This window comes from Puma concolor, chromosome B1, assembly GCF_028749965.1.
Source record: "Puma concolor isolate L17-30 chromosome B1, mPumCon1.1.hap2, whole genome shotgun sequence".
In the NCBI taxonomy this organism is placed as follows: Eukaryota; Metazoa; Chordata; class Mammalia; order Carnivora; family Felidae; genus Puma; species Puma concolor.
Genome location: NC_141670.1, coordinates 70,920,687 through 70,936,185, shown reverse-complemented (window position 1 = coordinate 70,936,185; position 15,499 = coordinate 70,920,687).

Here is a 15,499-nt window from a genome sequence, read left to right as displayed (position 1 = left end):
AAGAAGTGTCTCCAAAAAGAAGAGGGCAGGTTGTAACAGATGGGGAGTGGGGATCAGTGACGGGCACTCAGCACCAAGAAATAGGTGGTTGAAATTATTGAGGGAATTTGTGCATGATTCCAGAAACTATCTCAGCTCCACTGTTAGAGAAGCATGTGGTTGTCTGGGGGGGAAAAGACTGTGTGCCTGTGAAAAGTTACACAGCATAGAGGTCGATAGACAAGTTCTGGAGACAGGTGGTTTGGTGGCAGATTCCAGTTCAGCACCTATTAACTGTGCACCTCGAGCAAATCTCTTTATAGCTGTGTGCTCCAATCTCCGCATTTGTATAATGGAAGTAGAAATACTATCTGTCTCATACTGCTGTGACAAATATTAAGCATGCTCTATTAAGTTAGAATGATGTCTGGCACATTAGTATTTGCCAACTAAATAAATAAACACAAAGGACCGTAGCATTTTAGCATTAGTGCAGCTTTGTTCTGAGTCTTCTCGATCCCCCAGGCTTTTGGCTGAGCATTACACAGACTAAAGAATCCGTCTCTCTGTTATTTGAAAGCGATTTCTGAGCAGACCTATCAACAGGAAGAGGAGGGACACATGGGCATCGAAGAATCTCCTACACAGACAGGAAGGTAACAGCAGCACCCACCTCCCATGCAACTTGGAAGGAGAACTTCAAACAGCATTCCATGCACAGGAAATTTCTCCCAAGTCAGCATCAACCAGGTCCAAACAACCCTATGCCAACGCCTAGGAATTTTGAAAATTACTTGGGCAAAAAAATATCCCTATGAAAAGCAGGGCATTGTGATACAGAGCCAAAAGGGATCATTCACTTTGTCAATATTCAAGCCCCTGCCTTCTCGTGTTATGCTAGTAAAACCTGTGATACGCTATGTAAACAAAGCAAGGTTTATTTGAAAATTATTACAGGGTGCCTGGGTAGCTCAGTCTGTTAGGTGCCCAACTCTTGATTTCAGCTCAGGTCGTGATCTCATGGTTCTTGAGTTCAAGCCCCACGATGGGTTTGGCACTGACAGCTCGGGAATCTCTCTCTCTCCCTCTCTGCCCCTCCCATGCTCATGCTCTCTCTCTCTCTCAAAATAAATAAATCAACATTTAAAGAAAAATAAAGAAAATTATTACAGATATATCAGAATGAGAAACAGGAGAAGTTCCTGTTGAGGGAAAAACATTAAGATATGTTTAAAAGTAAAAAGGCTGTGAAGGAGGTGATTCAGCAATTAGGACTCTAGAAAATTTAAAAAAAGAGTCACATTAGTATCAATTAAAAGTTGGCCTTTGTATCATCACAATGCACGGCAATTTTAAACTGGACCGGCAATAAAATAGACTTCCTCCACAAACGTCTTTTGTTGGTCTAAATTCTAAATACTGTAATGAACACATGAAATCGGCCTCATGTATTTGCATTGAGAGTAAACTCCTAATGGTTTTGAACCCATTGGACTATTTTTGGCTGGGACTTATGTCTCCAGTCCCGGTACCATTAAACATTCTTATATTTAAATGGTAGGTTTGATATAAACAACACCACCCTGATTCTAAGGAAGAGGAGATAAGACTCTACTTCAATTCTGGCCGTCTTTGTGCAAAAAATTCTTGGAACCACACAGAATTCTCTCTGTCTGGAAGCATTTCTTCACGTACCTCTCCCTCCTTCCTTTCAAAATTCGCATTAGTGTGATAATAGATACTATTTCCTTGCTTGTAATTTTTTTAAATTTTGTCTACTGATGTACATACACATATACACGAACTTCCAAATAAGAAAATTTTCTCTCTGCATTTCTTTTCTGGATAAAATTGTTATTTCATGATACCATGCTAAGGTTTCCATAACAAAATAATATACACAGCGTGGCTTAAACAACAGATTTTTCTCTAAAGTTTTGGAGGCTAGAAGTCCAAGTTCAGTGTGTAAGCAGGCTTGGTTTCTCATAAGGCCTTCCGTCTTTGGCTAGAAGATAGCTTCCTTCTCAGTGTGTCTTTGCATAGCCACCCCTCAGTCTGTGCGTGTCTGTGTCCTATCTCTTCTTACAAGGACACCCGTTAATTACATTAGGGTCTACCCATATGCCCTCATTTTACTTTGCCTCTTTAAAACTCCTATCTCTGTGGGGCGCCTGGGTGGCGCAGTCAGTTGAGCGTCCGACTTCAGCCAGGTCACGATCTCGCGGTCCGGGAGTTCGAGCCCCGCGTCAGGCTCTGGGCTGATGGCTCAGAGCCTGGAGCCTGTTTCCGATTCTGTGTCTCCCTCTCTCTCTCTGCCCCTCCCCCGTTCATGCTCTGTCTCTCTCTGTCCCAAAAATAAATAAAAACGTTGAAAAAAAATTTAAAATAAAAAAAAATAAATAAATAAAACTCCTATCTCTGTAAACGGTCACATTGTGAGATGGTGGGGGTTAGGACTTCAATATATGAATTTTGGGGGTACACAGATAGGCACACAATAGGGAAGGGTGTTAAAAAGATGATCCAGGGGCACCTGGGTGGTTCAGTTCATTAAGTATTTGACTCTTTATTTCAACTCAGGTCATGATTCCAGGGTCGTAGGATTGAGCCCTGCATCAGGCCTTGCACTGAGCATGGAGCCTGCTTAAGATTCTCTGTCCCTTGGCCCCTCTCTCCCTCTCTCTCTCTCTCTCGCTCTCTCTCTCTCTGTCTCAAAAAAATAAATAAACATTTTTAAAAAATGAACGAAACCAGTTGCAATATATGTTAGGTACGCCACCCATAGACTTCGAAATAAACTTATTCTCTTAAAAAATAAGCTTACATCAGAATTTATTTTTCTCGAAGCTAGCACTCATTCTTCAAGCCAGTCTGCTTTTAATATTGTGCCATGACTATGCAAAATTAAGTTTGTCTCACTGGAGAGCTGGCCCAGGGCAGTGTCAAGCTACTTGAGCAAGTGAATGTTTATCTTTGGGAGTACAAGAAATGCTTTATTATAGGGGCTGAGAGTTTGAAATCAGGCAGCCTCTTCCCAGTTGTATAACCCTGGGTAAACTCGCTAACCTCTCTAGGCCTCAGTTTCTCATTGGCAAAAGAAAGAGTCAACAAAACCAATAACAATGAACTACAATGACAGGCACTATTCCAGATGCTGGGATTTATCAATGGACTTAGCAGAGACTTGCTCTCATGGGATATTAGAATTTCTGCCATTGCTAGGAAAAAGAGGAAAAGAAAAGCACAATACAGGGAATGGAGTGGAAGAGTGGCAATTTTAAATAAATTGGCCAAGGGCAGGGTCACTTAGAGAGTGAAGTTAGCAAATGGATTAGTAAAAGGTGCTTAAAATGTGAACCAAGTGAGATAGTGGTCTGTCCAGCTCTATCGTAACATCATAAGGCATATATATCCACTGTGTTTTGTCTTCGGTTTTGCACGCTTCAGTTATCCTATGGAGAAGGAGCATGTATCAGTGACTACTAATTACTTGTGTGGGCATGTCAAAGAAATCCTAGAACCAAATATGATCAAGCAGTTGGAGAATTACAAGCCTACCTATAAGTTATTTTAAGTTTTGTTTTCTACAGTGTCGTGTTGACTACATTTAGGCATATATACAAGTGAAAAGAGGGCAAGTGAGTTACTGCCATGAGAATATCTGCATGCTTATGCTTCTTTGTAAAGTGCACCTGTTCATGTATTCAGGTGATGAAAGTATGTGCATGATGAGGGAGACTGTCTACATATTCCAGAGACTACAAAAGTGCATGCAAAATAGTAAGTAAGTTTTAGTGATAGAACTTTGTAATTAGAAACAGATGTGAAAGGTGCTACATTGTTTTTGGAATTGTTTAGTTGCTGTGAATCCTCAGGTGCACGGAACTGAAAAGAAAAATATCATTTTGAACCAACAAATAAACCTGTGAATTTTTAAAATAAAGCTCTGCTATTTGATATGAATTATTCGTCTACAAGACTTCAGTTGATATGCATTTTTTTCCTTCTGGACATTTCCATAGGACACTAAATGAAAACTTGTGGGATTTTCAAAGAAAAAAGTGAATAAGACATAATCTACTAAATATTTCACAAAAGAGGTTAAGCACAAAGTATATTAGTTACCAGAAATCATACATTATATTTTGAACTCTGAGTATTTTATGTAGTAAGACTCTGATATATATTTTTTAAAGTTTGTTTGTTTGTTTGTTTAGAGTTGGTGAGGGGGTGGGGGTAGAGAGAGACAAGAGAGAGAATACCAAGCAGGCTCCTGCTGTCAGTGCCAGACCCAATGCAGGGCCACATCTCACAAACTGTGAGATCATGACCTGAGCTGAGATCAAGAGTTGGAGGTTTAATTGACTGAGCTACCCAGGTGCCACTCTGATATGGTTTTATCACATAATTTGTATAAGCGTAGCCAATCATCAGAAATATGTACAACACATTTAATTAGTAAAATAACTTTTTTATTATAAGTAATATTGACTCTATTTCCCAGGGTATACTTTTCATCCCTGTGACTTTGTTATTTAAAAAAAAAAAAAAAATAACGTTTATTTATTTTTGAGACAGAGAGTGACAGAGCATGAACGGGGGAGGGTCAGAGAGAGAGGGAGACACAGAATCTGAAACAGGCTCCAGGCTCTGAGCTGTCAGCACAGAGCCCGATGCGGGGCTCAAACTCACGGACCGCGAGATCATGACCTGAGCCAAAGTCGGACACTTAACCGACTGAGCCATCCAGGTGCCCCTGACTTAATTATTTTATAAATGGAAGTCTGTACCTCTTAATCCCCTTCATTTATTTTTCCTATCCCCACCCATCTCCTCTCTGGCAACCACCACTCTGTATGAGTCTATTTCTATTGTTATTGCTATTATTGTTTGGTTGGTTTTTCTTTTTTGCTTTTTTTTATATTCTATGTGTAAGTGAAATCATATAATATTTGCCATTCTCTGTCTGACTTCATTTAGCATAATGCCATCCATATTGCTGTGAATGGCAAGATTTCATTCTTTTTTATGGCTGAATAATATTCCATTATTTCCATTCCATATATATATACACACATACAATGGTATATATATATATAATGGAATATATATATGTATATATATCACATCTTCTTTTTCCATTCATCCATCAAGGGACACTTAGGTTGCTTTCATTCTTTGACTATTGTAAATCATGCTTCAATAAACATATGGCTGCATATATATTTTCAAGTTAGTGTTTTTGCTTTCTTCGAGTAAATACCCGGGAGTGGAATTACTGGATTCTATTATATTTCTATTTTTAGTTTTTTGAGGAACCCCTATGCTGTTTTCCATAGGGGTAGGTGTTGCACCAATTTACATTCCCACCAACAGTGCATGAGGGTTCCTTTTTCTGTACATCCTCACTAATACTTATTGTTTCTTGTCTTGTTACTAGCCATTCTGACAGATGTGAGGTGATAACTCATTGTGCTTTTGATTTGGATTTCCCTGATGATTGATAATGTTGATCTTTTTTTTCATGTGTCTGGTACTATCTGTATGTCTTTTTTGGAAAAATGTCTGTTCAGGTCCTCAGCACATTTTTAATCAGATTATTTGTTTTCTTGGAGTTCAGTTGTATGAGTTATTTATATGCTTTGCATATTAATCTTTAGTTGGATATATCATTTGCAAATATCCTCTCCCCTTCGGTATCTTGCCTTTTCATTTTGTTGATGGTTTTCTTTGCTGTTGAAAAGCTTTTTAGTTCGGTGTAGTTCCAAATGCTTATTTTTGCTTTTGTTTCCCTTTGCCTGGGGAAACATTTACAGAAAAATACTGCTAAGGCCCATGTCCATGAGTTTACCCCCTATCTTTTCTTTTAGGAGTTTTATGATTTCAGGGCTCATATTTAGGTCTCTAATCTATTTCGAGTTAATCTTTGTATATGGTGTAAGAAAGTGGTCCAGTTTCATTCTTTGCATGTGGCCGTTCACTTTTCTCAACACAGTTTATTGAAGAGACTGTCTTTTCCCCATTGTATATCTTGACTCCTTTGTCACAGATTAATTGTCCATATAAATGTGGGTTTATTTCTGGACTCTCTATTCTGTTTCATTGATCTATAAGTCTGTTTTTGTGCCAGTGCCATACTGCTTTGATTACTACAGCTAAAATAACTCTTACTGTTTTCTTTCGGCGGCAAATGATTGTGAAGCAAAAAGAATAATGATGGAGACTCAAAGTTCTTTTTATTAATCACATAGGGAGTGCATTTGTAAGTATGCTAGTAGTTCATTGAACTTTATTTATAAAATATAAATGTTTTTCCACTTCTAATAATTCTTGAAACTATGTAAGACAAAATTATGTAGTTATATTTTAGATATGATGAAATTATCTTTAAATTACCTTATATAGTTGGGGCGCCTGGGTGGCTCACCCGGTTGAGTGTCCGACTTTGGCTCAGGTCATGATCTCGCAGGTCGTGGGTAGAGCTGAGCTGTCAGCCCAGAGCCTGGAGCCTGCTTCGGATTCTCTCTCCCGTCTCTCTCTGCCCCTCCCCTGCTCACGCACTGTCTCTTTCTCTCAATCTCTCAAATATAAAGAAACATTAAAAAAATTCGTATTATATAGTCAAAATTTCTCCAAAAGATTCTTTTTCTCTGCCTCTATCTTGTTTCCCCTGCTTTCAAAACCATTAATGTATATATTAGGTGGAAGAAAAACTTTTTATTAAATTACTGCAAGTATAGATGTTTTTATTCCTCTGTCTTAAATATTTATATTTGCCCTTTTTCTTGGTAGCACGAGAGTCTTATTTTCACAAAATCTGGAATTAACTGAAACCATGCAGATAGGCCTCGCACATGATAAATGGCTATTTCACTGAGACATATAGAGGAGCTATATGTGATTATACATGGTGATGTGTTCTGTTTGTGAATAGATTTTAGACACGTGACATATGGGAAAGGGACTCCAGAACTAGAAGCTTGCAATAGATAGGATTTTCCCTTGTTAGCTCTCTGCTATCGGCTCAAGCTCAGCAAGAGAGATCCAGTTTCCATCTCTAAAGGATTAACGACTGGGGCACCTGGGTGGCTCAGCCGGTTGAGCCTCCGACTTCAGCTCAGGTCACGATCTCTCAGTCCGTGAGTTCGAGCCCCGCGTCGGGCTCTGGGCTGATGGCTCGGAGCCTGCAGCCTGCTTCCGATTCTGTGTCTCCCTCTCTCTCTGCCCCTCCCCCGTTCATGCTCTGTCTCTCTCTGTCTCAAAAATAAATAAACGTTAAAAAAAATTAAAAAAATAAAAATAAAATAAATAAATAAATAAATAAAGGATTAACGACTGCCTTTCATAAGGAATATCTGTACACCAAAAGAGTGCCAAGGAATGGCCTGAATGCTGGTCTGCTACTCAGAGCCAGAAAAGACTGACCAAAGGGAGATCATGAACGTGAATGATCACAATTGTGACCGGAAACATGCTAAAATCAACTTTTTTTTTTTAGAAGAATCCAGTAGTATTTATTAAGAACTGCAACTTAAAGTTTCTCTCCAGACCAAGTACTCAAAACTCTCAAAATACCAACATACTGAAATAATGGGAACTTGAATGCATTGTCTGCACTCACCCAACAATAATATACTACAGTCAACTGACTCATTTACTGTGCCAAAATTATTCATAAATATGGATAGGTATTTATCTAATTTGTACTAGTTGAGTTTTGACATATTAAAAAGAAAACTGTTTCCCTCTGGTCCCTTAGAGATTGTCTTAGTGGAAAATCTGAAGAAGTAATTATGATTATTTATCTTTATCTCTTTAATGATATAATTCTCATTTTCTATGTATACTAAGATTCATATGCATGTGTGTATACATGAGTGTGTATATATGTATGTATATAGTATGTACTTGTGTGAATACATGTGTATCTAGAAGAAACTGCCTATTGTCAAAAGAAAATCAATGACCCAAAAGAAAAAGACACCGAGGAGCATCGTGTAACAGCTAAGTTTCAAACATTGGAATCAAACAGAATTTGGTTGAATTCCAGCCCTGCATTTTGCTAATAATGTACCTTGAGGATGTCTCCCAGCCTGAATTTCATTTGACTCTTGTGGTAACTGAGAATAATAAAATGTGCCTCCAGGGCTGTTGTGAGGGCTCAATTAATTAATGTGTATAAAACTAATTTGTATTCTGTTTCTGCTCCCTTTTACATTCAATCTTTCTTAAAGTGCTTTTTCCCCCCACATAGTTCTTACAGCCTCTCATTTCTATAAAGTGAGAATTCTGTACTCAACATCGGCACTGATACATGCCATAAACGTGTGGAAACAGCCCAGAAGGAAGCACTCAAAGCTGTCTTTTATAATTACCTTTCAAAAGGCCATCATGAGACCAAGATGTGCATAGGTGGGGAATTAGTACAAGGGTTTGGTGCAGAGGTGGGTTTGTACTGTACCTTTTATATTTGATTTTATTCTCAAAGGAAGAGTACATTCACATATTACTTGGACCATTTTAAATAAATTAACATTTGGGGCAAAAATAAGGTTGATTTAAAAATTCCTTAAACTTTTTTAAACGACTTGTACACGGAAGAGTGTTGCTAACAGAAAAAAAATGTATATAATTTTTTTTTCAAATTATGCATAGGATTCTGTTTTGTTTCTCTGGTTCATATATATATATATATATATACATGTATATATATTCATATCTATGTATATTATAAGATACATATACATGCAGTCTCCTTATTCAGTCATTAAGATGATTGAAATAGCTGCTGAAGCAGTTTTCATTCTTTGATCTTTAATTGTCTGCACATGATTTTTTGATTCAGTCATTGACCAGAATGACAGGTCTAGGGAAAGTCATCATTAATGAGAATGAAATGGCAAAAGGGAAAACCGATGAAGCAAGAACTTGAAATGCCATTTGAATCATCAGATATTAGTCAGTTCCTGAGATGTAACCATATTGCCAGGAGCTGCACTATCAGGAGAGAGGGATCTTTTACTACTCACTTCTAGATAGTGTATTAAGAAACTTTGTTAACTGTTCTTGCCTCCCCATGAGAAAAACTTCAAACAACAGAGGTCATTTTCTTTTAAACCTTCTAATATACCACCAAGGGAGCATGCTTTCAGAGAGAATGCCAGTAAAGAACTGAGGGAACAATTACATAATTAGATGCTTGTGATAATTTAAAAAATAACACTAATGCTTTTTGAGTACTTCCTATGTCTCAGTGTTAAACGGATTACATAGTTTTTAAAAAATACCTTCAACTATACAATGAGGCTGGTACTTTTATCCATCATTTATGAAGGAGGAAAATGTAGCTTTAAGAAGTGTAGATACTTGCCTGAAGTTATAGGACTGGTAAGTGGCAAAGCCAAAACAAGAACCTAGGATTGTCTGTTGTCAAATCTCCTAGTGATGCCTACATTTTGGAGATAAGATGAGAAAAAAAATGCATTTTTTTAAATAAAAATTGATCTTGATGATTTTTAAAGTCCTAAAAAGGCCTATAGAAAATCATTCCCCTAAAACCACTAAGTTATTAGAAACTTTAATAAAAATAGAACATAGGATTTACAACAGATTATACAATTAGGAAATAGAATTAGATGTCAAAATATAGTACCATTTGACATTTAGTTTATAATTGTTTAAATTATGATCAGTAGATATTTGATCCTTTAATGTATATTGCAACAGTTGTATATTTTTAATATCTATTTTTAAAATCTTTGTACATCAGTATATATTTAGCTTTTTATTTGTTGGATAAATTGTCAGACTGATAGCTTCCTACCTTACTTGACTATCATCACTCTTTCAAAATTGGATCTGTGGGGGAAAAATGATACTCTTGAACACGCAAGTATAATTAAAGTTGTTACATGTTTTCATGACTGTTGTATTTTTAATTTTTTTTTAACATTTATTTATTATTGAGAGACAGAGCATGAGCAGGGGAGGAGCCAAGAGATGGGGAGACACAGAATCTGAAGCAGGCTCCAGGCTCTGAGCTGTCAGCACAGAGCCCCACGCGGGGCTCGAACTCACAAACTGTGAGATCATGACCTGAGCTGGAGTCATACACTTAACAGCCAGGTGCCCCCATGACTGCTGTGTTTATTGCCAATGCTTTGCTGCCTGTAGCAGCTGTTACAATGTACTAATTTCTTAGGCCAGAGTGAAAAACAATTGTTTCTTTTTCCATTACAATTTTAGCCTAACATTATGTTTAAATTAAGAATAAATGTATTTCTTAGTTCTAAAATTTGAACACACACAAACTATTTTTAAGGGTATGTTCTATGTTAGACTAGTTTGACAGTTTTTAAATTAATAGAAACTTTACTTGGGGCGCCTGGGTAGCTCAGTGGACTGAGTGTCCGACTTCAGCTCAGGTCATGATCTTACAGGTCATGAGTTCGAGCCCCATGTCAGGCTCTGTGCTAACAGCTCGGAGCCTGGAGCCTGCTTCAGATTCTGTGTCTCCCTCTCTCTCTGCCCCTAAGCCACTCGCATTCTGTCTCTGTCTCTCTCAAAAATAAACATTAAAAAAAAAATTAAAAAAAAAGAAACTTTACTAATAAGTAAAAGTGGTTTGAAAGAAAGCAAAGAATTTAATTGTAGAAATCAAAGGGTCTGGCTCAGTTGGTTAAGCATCTGACTGTTGATCTCAGCTCAGGTCATGATCTCATTGTTAGCAAGTTTCAGCCCTGCCTTGGGCTCTGTTGACAGTGTGGAGTCTGCTTAGGATTCTCTGTCTCTCCTTCGCTCTCTGCCCCTCGCCCCTTGCATGCATGCGCGTGCGCTCTCTCTCTCTCAAAATAAATAAGCAACAACAACAACAAAAGAAATCAAAGGGTGTACTTTGGGTTATAAAAATAAAAAAAAATCTTGGCAATTTCTTCATCGTTCTTTAAGACTGAGAATTAAATCTCAAATTTTAATTAAAATCTTTAAATGAAATGTTGGCAATACCAGCATATAGGACTGGAAGAAAGTAAAGGTAAACCCTAAGGCATTTTTCAAATTAGATTATTAGTAGCTATGTTAGTATATAAAACATATGAAAACATATTTTGCTATCCGTGCCTCAAATGCACATAGATAGATGATACATTAGATGGATAGATGATAGACAGAAAGATAACAATAGAAAGAAAATACTTTACTTTTCCTGTAAAATTTCATACTAGATATGTAGATAATGATTTTATATCATATCAACTTAACTAATGTACTGAAAATGTGGCTAAAATGAACACACGTACACAACACACAACACACACACACACACACACACACACACACACACACACACACACACGTTTGGGTAAGCAGAGCAAAAGTCAACAGAAAAAGCTAAAATTCAAACAGTCGAGATAGCAGGTAAAAATACTAATTTCTGAGGATAAGCCCCAGGCATCAAAACTCAGGTCACACTGTCAAGAATTCAGAACTGGTAGAAAATGTGATCAGCATCCATAGAATTTGGGACCCAGCAGGGTGAAGACAGGAGCAATCACTGCGGCAATGTGAGTTGCCGGGAAGCGAACTCTCCACGAAGCCCCCCCTAGAACAGCACCGAGTTTACACGGCTGGGAGTGACCTCAAGCGTCGGGGCCAAGACAGGATGGACACAGCATGCACTTTTGCACTGGAAGCTGGGAAGACAGAAGCAGATGAAGAGTGGGAGGGAAAAAAAAAAAAAAAAAAACACTTGTAGCTGCAGTGATCCTTCTGTGGTGGGAGAAATGTGAGTTAACGCCTGAGGGGTCCTCTTACTGGGAGAGTTTAGAAGAGAACGGTCCACCAGTGAAGGGGGTGGATGGGGCAAAGAGAGTGGTGCGCCCCCTGTCCGTGTGTAACGGTAATAGCTTACCCGGGCTAAAACATACTATGTATGCTAAGGAATGTTGAGCTGTATGGTTTAAAATGTGATTGTAACAAAATTGTATAGAATTCTTCTCAAGACAATTTTTTTTAACTGTATTGTTATTAAGTGTATAATTTAATGGAATGCTATGCTGGAAGTTAAGAGCAAACTAATTTAGTAATGGTGTTGAATCTGTGGCTCTATCATTTTCACTCCAATTACATTAGGCCCCCAAAGTTGAATGCTTACATTTACTCTCCAAATTGATGCTTTAGCAAAGCCCCGAATAGACATTATTTAGTGCCATGGCTTGAATCATTTACTATAACTTTTCCTCACATTTTGACATTTGCTTATTACGCTCTTATCTTGTCTTCAAGACCTGGAGACATTGAAGAGATTGTAGAGATTTATCAATTTCAGATCACTAATTTTACATATGGGGAAGTGGATTTAAAAGAGAGAAAAAAAAGTAAACTTTACCCAAATAACAGAGCTAAGTAATAAAAGAGGCAACAGAACAGCAAACAGCTCTCTAGAGTGCCAGTGTAGCACCCCCTTCCAGATGGATAATTGGAGCGAGTAAGAGAATGATGAATAAACCTGTAACTCTTGGCTTTAGACAAGCTTTGGACAAATAAGTGAGAACAGCAATCAGTGTGAAGCAGGGAAGAGACCCTGAGTGGGACACAGTGATGTATATCTTGTCTATTCCGTGGGGCTTCCTGATCTAAGGAGGTTCTTAATTCTATCTCTTTGGTAGCAATGACTAAAATGGGAACCCTGGAAGTCAATTTGTTTTGCGATAAGGGTTATTAATGGCCTTCATGGCCACTTAGATCCCAGGGCCAGTGGCCAGCTTGTGAGAATAAGCCTGCATTGGATCCTGAAACTCAGAGAATTGGTGAGGTTGGTGGATCGGTGATTCCACTTATGTCTTTGAAATTGGCCTTGCCGTGTGTACTTTAGTTTTCAATTTGATTGGCCCATGGGGTTAGATAGGGAGGATTTATTTGCTATAAACCATTTTCTTTACTTAGATGTCCCAGACAATTTTGGTAAGCCATCTACAAGTGCTCTGAACCTTATATTTCTTCATGCATTATACCTATGTTTTTATGCTTATTTTAGCCTCTTTTGATTATCAAGAAAATTAATTCACATAAAAGGATTTATACATTAGAAAAAATCACCAAGACGTATTTTATATATACTTGAAGTACTACATAATACTAACAATGAAGATTTATTATGTTTTTCAACATTACAAAGCATGCCAAATATTATGTTCTTACCTGTTAAACACACTTCTCTAATAATTGATAAACTTATCCAAGAGGATTCCATGAGGACCAGCTTAAAGTATTTATTATAAAAATCTGGAATTCATTTTGAGATTTTCCAAAGCCGATTGGCATAAATAAATATTACATTTTAAATGGGCTCTAATTAACTTTACACTATCTTTAATCCACATCTCCAGAGTGACACTTTGCTGGGCACTGTGGCCTTTAGAGATAGTGGGGAGCCTGGCGAATTTTTTGAAGCGTTTGGAGGCAGAACAAGTGTATAATGGCTTTATCCAAAGCACCTTCAATATGCTTGAAAGATCAAGCAAGGGATATGTATTTTAAAAAAGAGTGATTCGGTAAACTGTGACATTGGAGATATGCTCTGAAGAATAAACAGACTTTTAAAGAAAGCTAGGAATTCAGTGAGATTGGAAATAAAGCTACTCAGGGCACCTGAGTGGCTCAGTTAGTTAAGCATCTGACTTCCACTCAGGTCATGATCTCGTGGGCCATGAGTTTGAGCCCCATGTCGGGCTCTGTGCTAAAAGCTCAGAGCCTGGATCCTGCTTCAGATTCTGTGTCTCCCTCTCTCTCTGCTCCTCCCCCATCCCTCAAAAATAAAACATTAAAAAAAAGGAAATACAGTTACCTTTTTTTTAAGTTTATTTATTTTGAGAGAGATAGTGCACAAGTGGGGAAGAAGCAGAGATAGAGAGAGAAGGAGAAAGAGAGAGAGAGGGAGAGAGAGAGAGAGAGAGAGAGAGAGAGAGAGAGAGAGACAATCCCAAGCAGGCTTTGCACCACCAGTGCAGAGCCTGTGGTGGGGCTTGAAGCCACTAACCACGAGATTATGACCTGAGCTAAAGTCAGACACTTAACCCACTGAGCCACCCAGGAGCCCCCACAATACAGCTAATCTTTTAATGCAGCTGGTCAACCAAAGACCTTTCCCTACCTTATATTTTCCCTATAGTGAATTCCCATTCAGCCTATTTGAAATGATGCTTCTGTGTAATACATCTCTTCTTTTTTTCCCAATCACACATTGCTTCTTAGCTGAGCCAACTAGGTAACTGCACAGCTTAAATATAAACTCTTTAGTACCAAATATTGCCCACCTTAGTAGCATTACACTGGACAGGTTGCAGAAAAAGGGTGTTATACCTTTAAATACATTATTTTGCTTAAATTGAATTTTCCCTTTAGCAAATAAATGGGGTAGCTTTTGTGGCAAAACTTCTTTTCTACTATCTTCCACAGAAGGTTTAAAGATAAAATATTATTTAATAGGTGCTGTTTTTGAACAGTTGGTAATTGACATAAAACAGCAACACTAACCCATATATCATCTTATATTGTTATGAGAGTTCATTATTTTTGCATACTATATTTGATTTGGGTAATAATATGATACATTATTTAGATGATATAATAACCAAAAGCATGGCATAGAGACACTTCTTTTAGAGTATTTGAAAAGGTTGCTTCTATAAAAATTATTTCTTTGTCAGGGAGTTATATCTTTCTCCAGTAGTGACATGGAACATGTGGTAGGTGGTGATCCCCAAAATGATTAACCTTTCTTTAGCAGAAGAAATTATGGTCACATTCTGTCTCTTTGAATTGATTGCACTGTTTATTTAGTAAACTTACCTGAACGAAGAAAATTGAAGTATTTTGTAGCTATATTGTGATTGGCTCACCACAAAGCACTAATTTATTAAAATAAAACCTTCATTCGTGTAAGTGGTTGATAAATTGTCAGTGGGAAGGTATAGTTGTAAACTCCTGCTATACTAGAAAGGAATCAAGAGACCTTACCCCCGCCCCCCCATGTACACACACCCGGTATCATCTACAGGAGCTTAACTTCTAGCTGTATTTCCATAAAACAAAACAAAAAGAGAAAAGAAAAAGAAAAAGAAATTTAGAAAGAACTTGAAAACAAATAAAACGACCTTAATTTCCTATTTGTGTTAAAAGAACAGTTAACATGTCAATCAAAGCCAGAAATCCCATGTACAATATGCCTTTATTCTATAGAATACTTATCATCCAGATAATAGGGTAGTCTTTCCTTTTATTCTTGTTATTAGCAGAAAGATAGCATTTTTTTTCTAATGGCTGTGATTTTTTTAAACCACCCTAAATTTCTTGCCAGTGTGCCCAAAACTCAGAAACAAGATGTCTGGTCAAGGTTAATAGCTAGTTTGTAACCTCTGGGACGATATTTCATGCAGGCTTTACAACCATTGGCATTTTCTATAACCTCATCTGCTGGAAACACTATCAAAGGCTAATTATCAGAAAGTGTCGTTTATTTCCA